Source organism: Microtus ochrogaster, chromosome 5 (genome assembly GCF_000317375.1).
Source record: "Microtus ochrogaster isolate Prairie Vole_2 chromosome 5, MicOch1.0, whole genome shotgun sequence".
NCBI classification, from domain to species: domain Eukaryota; kingdom Metazoa; phylum Chordata; class Mammalia; order Rodentia; family Cricetidae; genus Microtus; species Microtus ochrogaster.
The window spans coordinates 92520652-92531687 of NC_022012.1; positions in this window are offsets into that span (position 1 = coordinate 92520652).

Below are 11036 nucleotides of genomic sequence, written 5' to 3' on the forward strand. Positions count from 1 at the left end.
TGGTGTGAGCAGATCCATGGGATGGTGTTAGGGGATTCATAGGATGGTCTGAGCAGTCACAGCTTGCCGGATTTCTGAGAGGATTAGCATGTGGAAGATAATCTCATTATGTCTTGTGCTGTCAGACAAAGGTGCCGGGTGGGAGCATGATTACAGCACCAATTGTGGCTGATATGCACAGCTCTCCTCAGGATCTTCTTCTCGGGGTGTGGAGTGAGCTAGCTCCCAGCACAAGGAGACTCACTTCTGCTTTGGGCTTCATGCTTTAAATTTTGCCCAGTGAGAAAGATTCTTTCTCTGCCTTTGGATGAAAGCTTCCCCTGTAATTTGCTTTCTGGTCATTTGTAGGTAGTAAAAGTTCCTACTTATGATAATTTAAAAATAAAGCATAGACTATAAATTCAAATGATTGTAGTCCCACATGGTACTCTAGACCTCAAACTGATTCACTAGCTTTGAAATTGATTATTATTTTCTTAATTTTACATTTACAAGGGTCTGCCTGCCTGCGTCTTGGGCATTTTCTATATGCAGTACCTGTGACCTGTGGAGGCCAGAAGAGGACGTCAGATCTTCTGGAACCGGAGTTCCTGGTGGATGTGAGCCACTGAGAGGATGCTGGGAACCAAACCCATGTCTTCTGGAAGAGCAGCCAGTGCTTTTAGCCACTCAGCCACCTCTCCAGCCCCATCCGCTACTTTTATAGTTAGAGCCTTTTGTCATGTTTTTTCCTCCCTATACCTGGACCACTGGCCCATTTGATCCCCTTTGCCCTACAGATAGGTGACCACTTGATTAGTGAATAGCCATTTCAACCGTTTAGAAGTGGCTAGCCAGCATTTCCCTGTTCCGGTTCAGTCAGACCCCAATCTGCTTAGTGTTTTCAGTTACACATGTTTCCTATGCTCTTGGGAGACCCCCCCCCCCCAGTCTTGAGGAGAAAGAGGACGGCCCTGCACACGACACTCCCAGTCAGAGCTTCCTTGAGTGCTCAGCAATTCTGCCCTCAACATCAATGGGGTTTAAGGCTCAGGAAACTGGAGCCAGCAAGATGGCTCAGCAGGTAAAGGAGCTTGCCACCAAACCTGACAACCTGAGTTCGATTCCCAGGACCTAAATCATAGAAGGTGAGGATGAACTCCTGCCACATCCACATGTGCACTGGGGCACTTTCACATGCATACACGTGTGAATGTTCACACTCAAGTGCACATGTGCACAAATAATATGCTTTAAAAGCGTTATGAGGCTATTTTGGGTTATTTTCCTTGCAGTAATTTTGGTCTCACCCCTCTTGGTGCTCCCTATTCCATGTGAGGCCCCCAAGATGAACAACAGTGCCCCTCTTGGCTCTCACTACTCCACGTGTGGCCCCCACACGTGGAAGCAGGAGAGCTCAGGTCACTGTGCAGACTCACAAAGCCTGCATGTACCGGGTAGGGGTAGGAGTGTGGGCGAGTAAGCAAGATGCCGGCCACACAAGTGTGAGGACCTACAGAAGCTGGGCGTGGTGGCGCACACCTGCAACCTCAGTGTCCTGCGGTAAGGTGGGAGGCAGAGGTAGAGCCCTCAGAAGCTGCGTGTCTTTGTCACGGCAGCAAATGATGCTGATAAAAGCAACTTAAGGAGGGGTTTGTTTTCGCCACAGTGTGAGGGTCCAGTCCGTCATGGTGGAGAGAGAAGTCATGCAGCAGGGTCATGAGGAAACCATGCACTGCGTCCTCAGTCTTGGCCTTCTGTTTTCTCGGCTTCCAGCTGACCAGATGTGGCCCCTCCACACTGAGAGGAGAGATCAGGAATTACTCAGATATGAACTCAATCTTACTCCCAAGCCCCCACATAAACAACCAGAATAATGTTTGAGTGAATCCTTCAGCTCCTTATGGTCCAGGTCAAACTGATGGCATAAAAGTAAACCTGACAGCATGTACGTACGTATATGTAGACATACATAGCACACACATGTATGCATGTGTGTACACCTATTGATTGACGTGCTTTTCTGGATGCATACACATAGACACTAGATAGCTCTGTGTTGCTAAGAGTGTGCACACACAGGAAGACTGGCATATCTGTGCAGTGTGGTAAAAAAAGGTCTATTCTGCAGAAACCGTGCTCTGCACGAAACCCCACAAGTTCCCTTTAAACAATAAACACACCTGTTAAATGATCAGCCTGTAGTATCTCGGCAAGCGAGTCAGAAAGAATTTTACCTGTCTCTGGTCACATGATATCTTACTACAAATCCCTTGGGGTGAAAGTTCCCCAAGACAGATTAATGGGAAGGCGTACGTTACTGCATACGGTGTTCCCTGCCTTTGTTCTGGGTCATGTTAGCACGTGATAGGCCATGTGTCCCTCTGGACCTTCCTGCCAAGCGAGAAAAATAGTTTTTAAATCTTAATTCTCTGGCTTTGGTGACAATGCTTCATTCTTCTCTAGTGGGCTGTTTGGTGGTAGGAGAGCCTTGTGTGGAGTGGTACTGGGGAGCGGGCAACCACAGAGACATTAAAAAGATCTGGGAGGGCCGGACTACTTTTTGTTTTGCTTTGTTTTTTTTTTTTTTTTGTTCTAATAGTTAGTCAACATGCTTAAAGGAATGCCAAGCGAAGTAACGAAAATGTTACTTTTACAAATAGTATTTTTGGGCCTGTGAAATGGCTTGGGGATAAGAGCGTCTGGTGATTTGATTTCGGTCACCTGGGGTCTGATGGTGAAAGGGCAGAACCAAGCCTGTGAGTTGTCCTCTGATTTCCACAGGCACACCATAGCATATGTGCGCCCACATACACAAATAAACACGTAACATGTGATGAAACATGCTAAACTTTTTCTTGGAACTAAAGTTTGGCTTCATAAAATTATCTACTAAACACGGAATCTGTGCACGGGAATAATTGAAGATTCCCCACAAACCTTCCTGTACTGGGTTGGAATTCCTTCGTTCCAGCTTTAGGATGTGGTCACCATAGTGCAGCACGGGATGGAAAGTGGGCCACTGTGGTGTGATCTTGTACTTGTGTTCCGACAAATAAAGCTTGCCTGGAGATCAGAGGGCAGAGCTAGCCCGCTACTAGTGAACCTTAGAAACTGTGTGGAGGTGGTTCATGCTTTAATCCCAGCGCTAGGGAGGTGGAGACAGGAAGTGATAAGGTGCAGTGTAGACAGGATCTCTGCCCTTTTGGACGAAGGAAGTAGACAGGTAGGATCTTCCAGGTTTTTACCCTGATATCTGACTCCTGGTTTTTATTGATTAATATTAGTTAGATTCACGCTTCAGATCACAAATAAACTTGCAGCATAATCATTTTGTTGATACAATTGGATAGGAGCCTCAGATAATGATCCCTGAGAAAGAAGATGTTTGCTTCTGACAAAGGCCTTTGTTTTCTCTTGTGCTGGAGGTGAGACAGTTAATTAGATACTTGACCAGGAGAGATAAGGGACGAAGACTTTACAGACCACAGTGACAAAACCATTTAGAAAGGGCAGCTTCCCAATATGCTTAATTCCCACGAAGGACAGACTGGACTAATTTTTAATTATAATTGTTTACAAATGCAATCCTCCCCTTTTTGGCCCTTACCGCTTTGCCTAGTGGGATGTGCAACGTGAACAAAGCTCTGAGCAGGTCCAGGAGCCCATCCCTGGACCCCCAGCATTGCCAGGTTCCCCTTATTAGAGACAGGCTTCCAAGCGGGAATGCCACTAGGGTCACATAAACCCAACAGAGCAAAGAGAAATAGCGACAGAAGGAATGGGGGACCCAGTGCTTCTCAAGCCAGAGAAGTCATTGTCATCTCTCCAGAGCAGAGATGGAAACTGGCAGGTATGAGGATCAATAAATATGAATTCTACTAAACTTAGACTCTGACACTTTCCCGGCGTTATTCTCAGCAGCCCTATTAGGTTCAATTTAACGATTGTGTACTCCTGTGTGTGTGCCATGGTGCTTGTGTGGAGGTTAGGAGGCCAACTTCAGTTGTTGACCAGATTCTGACATGCTGGGGCAATCATTACAGAGGCTGAGAAAGGTTTTGGTTTTATGTGGTCTGGACATTGCCTACCCACAATTCACTCCCAGGGCTGTAATCCTGCTGGCCCCTCTGCCTTCAGCATCTGCCTCTATGCTGAGGTCCACCGTCCAACCCTCCTGTCACTTTCCCCATTCTGAGTCCCCCGAGACCAGTCAGGACTCAGTCCCGGATTCTGGAAGCACTGGAAATGTCTTTTTCATCTTCACCTACTCTCTTAACTATTCTCGTCATCTCTTGGGAGAGCAGGGACCTCTCTGTTTCCTTCCTACACAGTAGAGGGCCCTCCATATGCTTCCCACCCCCTCCCCCTGCACCCATGTTCCAAGTGGAAAACGCTTTTGTTTGCTTGTTTCTTGTTTTCCTCATCTTCAGAAAAACTGGATCTAGCTGGACCTTTCTTAGAGGTGATCACAGAGGTTATGATGAGCTCCAAGAAACGCCATCCACAAGCAGATATTGTTTTATCATTTATTTTATGTTTCTCTCTCCATCTTCCATGTATATACATGTGTTATGCAAGTGTTTGTGTTAAGAATCTTCTCCCATCTGCCTTCCACTTTATTCTTTGAGGCAGGGTCTCTGGTGAGCCTAGAGCACACTGATATGGCTGGTCCAGTTAGCCAGGTTGCACTGGGGAATTCCCTGTCTCTACCTCCTGGGACTTGAATTGCAGGCTGGACACCATACCGACCCAATCCACCCCACCTTACATGGGTGCCAGGGGTCCAAACTCCAGTCCTCAAGCTTACTTAACCTCAGTGACCTGGTAATGCCATCTCAGTCTGCAAAGAGAAACTTTATTTCCCAATGGAACTTTAAAATACATGAAAATCCAGGTCACCCGATATTTAAAATCTCAGTGTGAGCATTTGCTGTACACAAAAGCAATTGAGAACCTTGAGTTGTAACAGCGGGGGAGCGTTTTCCACAGGCGTTTTCATCCAGCCATAGCTATTACCAAGCACTCCCTGGATGCTAAGGCTTTGTCCAAAGCGCTCAGAGATACCAATGAACGATTTGACGCCCTGGCCTTCATCCTAGCAAGGATTTATTAGGAGCTGGAGCCATACCTGCGACTCCAGTCCTCTTTGGATCAGGAGTTCAAGGTCAGCTTTGATGCCATAGTGCTGGATAGCCTGGGCTACATGAAGCCTTGCCATAACTTTGAGCACCAAAGAGTAAGACGATGACAGTGTGTTACAAGATGACAAGTGACATGGAATAAGAAGAACACAAAGCAACCCAGAGGTTGTCAGGACACAGGTACAGGGCAACAGGGGTCAAGTTCGTCTGTCCCCTGTCTTTGGTGATGCCTCATTCCGCCATTTGATTGCAAGATTGTTGTCGGATCTCAGTGAACAAAACCACAGCAACTAAATTATAACCCAGAGTTAGAAGGTGGTCAGGAAGGAAACACCACCCACAAACATGTGCAAACACACACACATGCTCACATACACACATGTGAACACACATACACACTCATACACACATGCATACACACACTCACACACAGCCCTGGCTACATTTCTGGGAATATTGTTAACTTTTCACCCTGAGCACAGATGTGGCTGACTCAGCTCTGTGGGTTTCACCAGCTCTGATTTCAGAGAAGCATTGTAATATGATTTGCTTACAGAGGTTATGAACTTGTCTGGACTTTTTATTAGAGGTCACAAGTTTCTTACAGCAAGAAAGACTGTAAGAGTCATTAATCAACATTCTGTAAAGGATCATCTATGAGATCACCCTGTTCTCACATTTGGGTCTTCAGCATCATCATCATCATCATCATCATCATCATCATCATCATCATCATCAGCAGCAGCAGCAGCAGCAGCAGCAGCAGCCAGGACTGGACACCATGTGCAGTGATTGACAGGCCGCTGTAATTATATTCTGCTTGACTGTCGCAGGGTAGAATCAACGTTGCTTAGAAAAGCAGCAATGCTTTTAAAAGCCGTAATGTAGTAGGAAACAAATAGCCACATGATAAAATATTCAATGTTCTAAAAAACCACCTTGCAGAAAAGTACTATACTTACCAGAAATAATAATTATATTCTCCACATTTCTATTTCTGCCTGGTCCATTTACTTCATCACCTCAAGACACACAAGTTGCTCCCTTGTTTGCTGTTCTGAGACAGGATTTCATGACCTCAGACTCCCTATGTAGTTAAGCCTGGGCTTGAACTCCTAATCCTGTTTGCGTATATCTAGGATAGCAAATTTAGATATGTGCCACCATGCCTGGCTACATCTTCTACTGAATTGTAGACAGAAGTTTCTGTCCTGATAAGTCTCACAGCCATTCAGTCCCAACAAAATACACAGAAGTTTATATTATCAACTGTTTGGTCTATTAGCTCAGGATTATTATTAACTAGCTCTTACAACTTAAATTTACCCATAATTCTTCTCTATGTTTAGCCACATGACTTGGTACCTTTTCTCAGTGCAGCATTTTCATCTTGCTTCCTCTGTGTCTGGGTGGCGACTGCAGACTGAGCCTTTCCTCCTCCCAGAATTCTCCTAGTCTGGCCACCCCGACCTATACTTCCTGCCTGGCTACTGGCCAATTAGCACTTTATTAAACCATTACAAGTGGTAAATCTTTACAGGGTACAAGAGCATTATCCTACAGCGCCGAATTGCTGTTAAAGAGCAGAAATTCAGATGCGGTCTGTGCATTGGCTCTCAACTGCTGTGGCAAAATGCTTGATATAAACACCTTACAAAGAGGAAAGGGTAATACTGGCTTGCGATTCAGTCCACAGTTGGCTGGCTCTGCTGTCTGTGTCTAGGTAAGGTGGGAGGCAGGACAGACACCGTTGCTGCAGAGCTGTGTGATTGAGATGACTGCTCAGGAGCAAGGACAAGATGTGATGTAGCCTAAGGAGACACCGCCAAAGATAGGTTCCCACTGGCAGGCGACTCATGGATGATGAAGAACTCTCAAAATCCAGTCGGTCACTCCAGCAGCTCCACCTCTGAACACTGCTGCACTGGGGCCCAGTTGTTCCTCACACGAACCTTTGCAGGCAGTTTACATCCAAGCACAGTGGCTTCCTTGTTTTTCCTACAGCAGCCTGACTTGGACTGTGCATTCCCACCTGCCGCCTCTAGATGGGGCTATTGACAGGAAGGACCTGTGAGGTTTGACTCTAGAGATGTCGAGATTTCTTTGGTTAACTGGAAGCCCTGGCTAGTCCACACTATAGTAGACCCCGTGCTGAAGGGCAAACTGTAGTTGTTTACACGTCTGTGCTCAGTCACAGATCCCAAGAAGCTGGCTTCTAGAGGCTTCCACCCATCCTCCTGGAGTTAGGTTACTCCATGTTCCAATTGCAAATATCTAGATGCTTATTTATTTTTCAACAATGCGTGAGTGCGTGCGTGCGTGCGTGCGTGCGTGCGTGCGTGTGTGTGTGTGTGTGTTGTTTACATGTCCAGCCCAGCTTTGGAAGAAGCATTTTATTAGCGGCAGACATGTACACCACTCTTCAGAAAGACTGTATTACATGCCTCTCCTGGGCTTCTGCCTTCTGCCCTGTTTCTGACTGTGAGCACCTACTGGCTCCGTAAGTCACCACACACAGGGCAGAGGGCAGCCCACCATTGGTGGGGGGCGGGTTTTAATGAGTAGCCCATTGCTACAGGTGAGGGCAGCTTTAGTGCAAGCAACTCAAGTCTCACAGCTCCATATGAGTTTAGTAGGATTTGTATTCAGTCCATGGCTGGTCTTTTTCTGTGGCACCTCTCCCCCTTGCTCCTTGGAGCATCTCATTAATAAACCACATGGCCCTAGATTCCTATCCCAGGCTCCGTATCCGAGGAGCCTCATCTAACACAGGGTATGTGTGAAAAGGCGTACACTGGATTCAACATCTGACAGGAATTTCAGGAGGTGTTTCTCCGTGTGCGGAAGGCTCCATGATTGCATTTCCACAAAGAAAGCAGGGCAGGTTATGCTTTGGAGTAAGTCTGAAAGAATTACTTGTGCCCCCACCCCCACCCCCACACAAAGTGACAGTATAATACTCGTATAATGTAGTTTTAGTGAGAACTGATTTAATGATCCAACCTCATTTGAAAAAATAGAAATAGATTTGTGTGTGAAAAAATCACAGTCGAGGTTATGTAAAGCTAAGAGCTGCAGGGCGGTAGAAAAGGACAGCAAGGGCCTCAGAGATTGTGCCAGGCCTTCTCCAGCAATCAGGCGGGCAGCCTGCCCAGGAGAACATCAGAAGCCACGTGCCTGATGCCACTCCAAAGTCTCAGACTTTCCCGTGTTTAAGGGACAAAAAGAATTTATACATCTCAAACCCAATCTTTACTATTTAAAAAAGATTGTATGTATGTGTTATGGTTGTATATTTGTGTGTGGGTATTTTGCCTGCATGTATGCTGTGTACACGTATGTCTGGTGCCCATGGAGACATGAAGAGGACATAATTTTCCATGGGACTGGAGTTACAGATGAGGTTGTGAACCGCCATATGGGTGTCAGGAATTGAACGCAAATCCTCTACCTGAACAGCCAGTTCTCTTAACCATGAATCCATCTCTCCAGCCCCCAATATTGACTATTTTATAGCTATCATATATAGTTGTTGTACCATGGTATAAAATAATAATATTGTATCATAATGGGGTGTTTTTGCTAACAACACACATTCTGTGTGGGCATGTGTGTGGAGGTTCCAAGGACAATCTCAGGTGTTTTTCCTGAGTGGTTATTTTCTTTCTCAGACAGGGTCTCTTATTGACCAAGTAGGCTAGGCTGGTGGCCAGGGAGCTCCAGGGATCAACCTGGCTCTGCCTCCTCATCACTGAGACTATAACCTCCTGGCTTTTAAACATGGGTCTAGGGATCAAATGGAGTTCCTCACACTTGTGAGGCATATGCTTTCCTGACTGAACCATCTCCCCAGTTCATAATAAAAATTCACATTCCTGGGATGAAATGCCAGAGGTTGTAGATGAAAGTTTCTGTCCCACCCAGTCCCAACAAAACACACAGAGGCTTATATCAATTATAAACTGTTTGACCCATTGCTCAGGGTTATTACTAACTAGCTCTTACAATTTTAATTAACCCACAATTCTTATCCATGTTTAACCATGTGGCTTGTACCTTTTCTCAGTAAGGCATTCTCATCTTGCTTCCTCTGCATCTGAGGACTGCGTCTCTGCCTTTCCTCTTCCCAGAATTCTCCTACTCTGGTCACCCTGCCTATACTTCTTGCCTGGCTACTGGCCAATCACCATTTTTATTAAACCAATATGAATGACAAATCTTTACAGTGTACAAGAGCATTATTCTACAGGAGGAGGTGATGATTGCAGTGTAAGCTATGTCTGGTTTGAATTCTGAAAGAGATGGTGACATCTCAGTCCAGGATGATTTGTGTCATTGAAGTTCCTACCAATGGATACATGATGCTTCTTCTGCTGTCCTTTGGTGTGGTCACATTTTTTTTCTTCCAGGTTTTGGTAGCTGTGTATCAATATCTGAACACAGTCCCAGTGTGCATTTCCCTAGTGGCTAATCATAGTGAGCATCTTTGGGTGCCTGCTTGTCGGTTGGGTGTATTCTTTGATGCTATATCACTTCATGGTTCTTTGTTTGTTTTGTTTTGGGTCCATTTTAAAATTGGATTGCTTAGAGTTCAGTTTTACTGTGAATATTAAGCCTTCTGTGTGTACTCTAGGGAGGTTGTGGGCTGCGTATGTGATTTGAGGGTGCTTTTTTCCAGCATGTCATGTTTTTCTGACACTCTCTCCAGGTCAGAAATGATAATTTTTCATAGCTATCATATGCCAAATGTTGTTATGCACAGAACAATTTCATATGCATTGTATCAGTTAATAAACAATTCCAGAGCCGTAGAGAAGACTACACAGTGTTTTATCTTTGGTGAGCCTAAGGTGTGGCTGGGTTAAGGGGCATGTCCCAGTTCACATCCAGGAGATGAGCTCAGACCAGCACTCTAGTCTTGTGATTAATGCTCTTTTAATTCTCCCCAGCATCCTCTCGAGACGCATCCTCTTCCAGCCAGTACAAAGTCATCAATCTTCTAAGAAATAGACTGCCTGAGCTCTGTTTTAAAAGAAGATGGGATGTAGCTCCTCTGAGCTCAAATGTCAAACAGCTCTTTTTGGGGGAAGAATCCATTAAAGCCCATCCAGTGGTCAAGATCGTGCTGAAATGGAAAAAACAGTTTTTTCTCTGAGTCATGGGAGGCAAAAGAGGGGGTCCATCTTTCTTTTTTTTTTAAATAAATGTTTAGAATTTTTATTGTTTGTTTAGATGTATGCCACATGTATGCAGGTACCTATGGGAGCCAGAAGAGGGTGCCAGATCCCCTGGGAGCTGGAGTTATAGAGGGCTGTAAGCCACCAGATGTAATTGCTGGAAACAAAATTCAGGTCGTCTGCAAGAACAGCAGTGCTGTTAACCACTGAACCATCTCTCCAGTCCCCAGGGGAATGAATCTGATTGGAGTTTGGCACCATTTTCTAGGATGACAGCTCAGGATGGAGTGAGCATGGAGGTCACAGTTTGGGACATTTTTTTTTTTTTTGCCATGCTCCTGGACACCCACATTATCTTCAAGATGCCAAACCTTTCAGATGACACATGAAAAAAAAAACAATATTATCTTTTCAGGCCCCTTATATATAATATAATCAGAGCAGGCCCCTTCCCAAACTGAAGGACTGTGAGTGGGGGCGGGGCTCCTTCCACTTTATGGGTTTCTGTTGTGGAATATTACTTTAACTATGTAAAGGTATGTTGCTTATGAAACATTTGTTTAATTATGTAAAGATGTGTTACTGTTTCACCTTGCCTGCCTAAGGCACCTGATTGGTCTAATAAAAAGCTGACAGGCCAGTAGCTAGGCAGGAGAGGGATAGGCGGGGCTGGTGGGCAGAGAGAGTAAGTAGGAGGAAGAGTCTAGGCGAGAGAGAGAGAGAGAGAGAGAGAGAG